Source organism: Neofelis nebulosa, chromosome 13, assembly GCF_028018385.1.
Source record: "Neofelis nebulosa isolate mNeoNeb1 chromosome 13, mNeoNeb1.pri, whole genome shotgun sequence".
Classification (NCBI taxonomy): Eukaryota; Metazoa; Chordata; class Mammalia; order Carnivora; family Felidae; genus Neofelis; species Neofelis nebulosa.
In genome coordinates this window covers 67,279,240-67,283,961 of record NC_080794.1, presented here as the reverse complement: position 1 = coordinate 67,283,961, position 4,722 = coordinate 67,279,240, and positions in this window count along the sequence as shown.

Sequence of the window (4,722 nt, the reverse complement as noted above, 5' to 3'; positions counted from 1 at the left end):
GAATTTTCATTTGCTATAAAGAACATAAATGGGACAACTTGTAAAATCTCCATAAAGTCTAGAGATTAGAAAGTAGTGTTATATCAGTGTTAATTTTTTGAGGTTCATTTTTATTAGAGTTATTTAACAGAGCTCTTCATATTTAGGAAATACACTCTGACATATTTAGGAATAAAGAGACATTGGTTCAGAAAAAAAATTAATAGATAAATGAATAAAGCAAATAAAATGGTAAAACTTGGATAATCTAGGTGAGTGATATCAATGAATTCTTTGCAGTATTCTCCAACTTTTCTGTAAGTCTAAAAATAAGTCAGAATAAAAAATTGTTTGAAAAACTATCTAAGGTAATCCACAAGCAATTTATCTAGCAAAAGGAGGACAACAAACTCTAGACACTCAATGTTGAAATATGCACAATATTTAGCATCTAATTTTAAAAAAATACCATATATGCAAAGATGCAGGTAAATGTGACCCAAACCAGGAGGAAATTTAGTCAATAGAAATAGCTACAGGGGAGCATAGGTGGCTCAGTTGGTTGAGCGTCTGACTCTTGATTTCAGCTCTGGTCATGATCTTGCAGTGTGGGATCAAGCCCTATGTCAGGCTGCACACTGAACATGGAGCCTGCTTGGGATTCTCTCTCTCTCCCTCTCTCTCTGCCCTTCCCTGCTCATGCTCTCTCCCTCTCTCTCTCAAAATAATAGATAAAGTTAAAAAAATAAATATCCACAAATTACAGTAGATAGGAATTTAAAAATATCCATGGTAAATATGTTCATATTTGTAAAGGAAGCATGAAAATAAAGGAGAGGGAAGATATAAAAATAACCAAATGAAACTTCTAAAGCTGAAATATACAATATTTAAAATAAGAAATTTAGTAAATGTGGTTTAAACATAGAGTTAGCACTGCACAAGGAAATATTAAGTAATATTTAATTTAAATAATAAGTAATATTAGTAAAACCTTAAGACATTGCAAAAGAAAGTACCCAAAGTGAATAACCAAAAAAGGAGGAAAAATAGAAAATGTAATGCCTACTCAACACTATCAAACTGTCCAACATAAAAATAATAGTAATCTGGATGCCGGGGTGGCTCACTCGGTTAAGTGTCCAACTTCAGCTCAGGTCATGATCTCATGGTTTGTGAGTTCAAACCCCACATTGGGCTCTCTGCTGTCAGCACAGAGCCCACTTGGGATCCTCTGTCTCCCTCTCTCTCTGCCCCTACCCCCATTTTCATGCATGCTCTCTCTCTCTCAAAAATAAATATTTTTTTAAAATAGCAATCCCATAAAAACAGTGTGCACAAAAAAAGTCTAAGAAATAATGGCTAAATTTTTTCCTAATTTTATGAAAACTATAACCAAGATCCAACAATCTCAATACCCCACAAGCAGGATAAACATAAAGAAAACCACAAAAAAGCACATTATAATCAAATCAATTATAAAGATAAATTTTATAAAGCAAAAGACATACTACATTCAGGGGAACAAAGATAAGAATATTTGCAGTCTTCTAATAAAAAATAATACAAACCAGGGGTGCCTAAGTGGCTCAGTTGGTTAAATGTCTGACTCTTGATCTCAGCTCAGGTCTTGATCTCAGGGTTGTGAGTTCAGGTTGTGTGCTCTGTCTGCACTGTGTGTAAAGCCTAATTTAAAATAATAATAATTAATAATAATAATAATAATAATAATAACACAAACCAGAAAACAATATAACAACAAGCATAGGAAGAAGTTGGCAAAAGGGAACAAACTTGCAGTTATAAGGTGAATAAGGTCTAATGTATAACATGGTGAGTGTAACTGATAACACTGCATTGTATAACTGAAATTTGTTTAGAGTAGAACTTAAATAAAATTACAAAAAGGTAAATGTATGAAATGATGGATATGTCAATTGACTCAATGGGGGAATCCTTTCATAATGTATACATATATCAAATAATCATGCTGTATATTTTACTTTAAATATCTTACAATTTTATTTGTCAATTATACCTCAATAAAGCTGAAAAGAAAATTCAGTACAAAAGCAAACAGGAAAAGAGAAACAGTGAAAAGATGGAACAAATACAAGACAAACAGTAAAATGGTAGACCTAAAAATATTGATAATTACATTAAATGTAATGGGTCTAATTCCTCCAATTAAAAGGGCAAGACTGAGGCTCCTGGGTGGCTCAGTCGGTTAAGTGTCCGACTTTGGCTCAGGTCATGATCTCACGGTTGGTGGTTTGAGCCCCGCATCGGGATCTGTGCTGGCAGTTCAAAGCCTGGAGCCCGCTTCGGATTCTGTGTCTCCCTCTCTCTCTGCCCCTCCCCCACTCATGCTCTGTCTCTCTCTCTCTCTCTCTCTCTCAAAAATAAATAAACATTAAAAAAAATTTAAAAAGAGCAATACTGCCACATTGAACTTGAAAAGAAAGCAATACCCCACTATATTCTATCCACAGTGAGTATATTTTAATATAAGGATACAAATACCTTAAAAGTAGGGGTGCCTAGGTGGCTCATGCTGTTAAGTGTCTGACTCTTGATTTCAGCTCAGGTCATGATCTCACAGTTCATGAGTTCAGCCCCACATCAGGCTCCATACTGACAATGAAAAGCTTGCTTGGGATTCTCTCCCTCTCCCTCTCTCTCTGCCTCTCCCCAACCCCTCTCTCAAAGTAAATAAATGAAAACTTAAAAAAAAAACATACACATTAAAGGTAAAAGGATATAAAAAGATATGAAAACTCTACAAATAATAAGGCTGGAGTGACTATATTAATGTTAGACAAGGCAGACTTCTAGACAAGCAGTATTCCCAGAAATAAAGAGAGATATTTCATAATAAAAAGGTCAATATTTCAAGAAGACACAATCCTACGTATTTATACACTAATTTTAAATCTTCAAAATCCACACAGCAAAAACTAACAGAGGACAGACAAAGCCGCAATCACATTTGGAAATTTGACACTCCACTCACAGTAATCAATAAAACAAGAAAATCCGCAACAATTTACACTATTGCCTAACTTGACCTAATTGACATTTATACAATACTCCACCAAAGAGAAGGAAAATACATATTCTTTTCAAGTGCACAAAGAACAAGAACTAAGTCCATATTCTGGCCCACAGGAAGGTGGGGGGATGGGTGAAACAGATGATGGGGTTTAAGGAGTGCACTTGTTGTGAGGAGCATTGGGTGATGTATGGAATTTTGAATCACTATATTATACACCTGAACGAATGTAACACTGTATGTTAAATATACTGAAATGAAATGAAATGAAATGAAATGAAATAAAAATAAAATTAAATTAAAATTAAATAAAGTATACAGGTTGTGTTCTCTGATGACAACAGAATTAAATTAAAAATCAATAACAAAAAGCTATCTGGAAAAGCACTAAAATGTTTGTAAATTTAAAAACATGCAGCCCATGAGTAAAAGAAATAGTCATAAAAGAAGGTAGAAACTAATTAAACTGAATAATAATGAAAACACAGCATATTAAAATGGGTGGGATGCATTTAAAACAGAGTTTAGAGTAAAATGTGTAGCTTTAAAGGCTATTTAAAAAAAAGAAGGAAAGGGCTAAAATTAATTACCTTAAGAAGCTATAAGAACAAGAGAAAATTAAACCCAAAGTAACTAGAAGAAAATACTAAGTATAGAGCAGAAGTCATTGAAATAAAAAACTGACAATAGAGACTAATTAAAGAAATAAAGAGCTGGTTTTATGGAAATATCAATAAAATTTTGTTGATAAACTCTAGACTCTCATAAAGAAAAAAAGGAGAGAAAATGCAAATTACCAAAATCCAGAATGAAACACTTGTTCAGATCTTAGCCATGTTAAGAGTAGTAAAAGAATATTCTGAAAAATTGTATGTCAATAAATTCAAAAACTTATATGAAATACACAAATTCTTTGAAAGACACAAAGTATAAAAAGTGACGCAAGATAAAAGAGAAAAATTGAATAACCTTATATCTATTTCAAACTGTCACACAAGAAATATTGTAATTTCAGATGGCTTTACTGGAAAATTATGTCAAATATATAAGGAAGAAATAATACCAATTCCACACATAGTATTTCAGGAAGTAGAGGAGAAGGAGCTTTCCCCATTCAGCTTTTGAGGCCAGCAAACTCTTAATACCAAAATCAGAGAAAGATACTACAAGAAAACTATAGCCCAATAAAACTCATAAACATATTTGTAAAAAGTCCTTAACAAAATATAAGTAAGTCTAATTCAATAATATATAAATACATAAAAATGATAATATGACAAAGTACAGTTTACCCCCAAAAAAAGCAAAATTGGTTTAACATTTGAAAATCAAAGTGATTTATCAACAAAAGCCAAGTTATGGAAAGAGCCCAAATGTCCATCGACTGATGAATGGATAGCAAAGATGTATATACACACAATGGAATATTACTCAGTGATCAAAAAGAATTAAATCTTGCCATTTGCATCAACATGGATGGAACTAGAATGTGTTATACTAAGCAAAGTCAGTCAGTCATGGAAAGATAAATATTATATGATTTCACTCATATGGGGAATTTAAGAAAAAAAACAGATGAACACAGGGGAAGGGAAGGAAAAACAAGATAAAAAGAGAGAGGGAGGCAAACCATAAAAGACTCAAATACAGAGAACTGAGGGCTTCTGGAGGAGTGTTGGGCAGGGGGATGG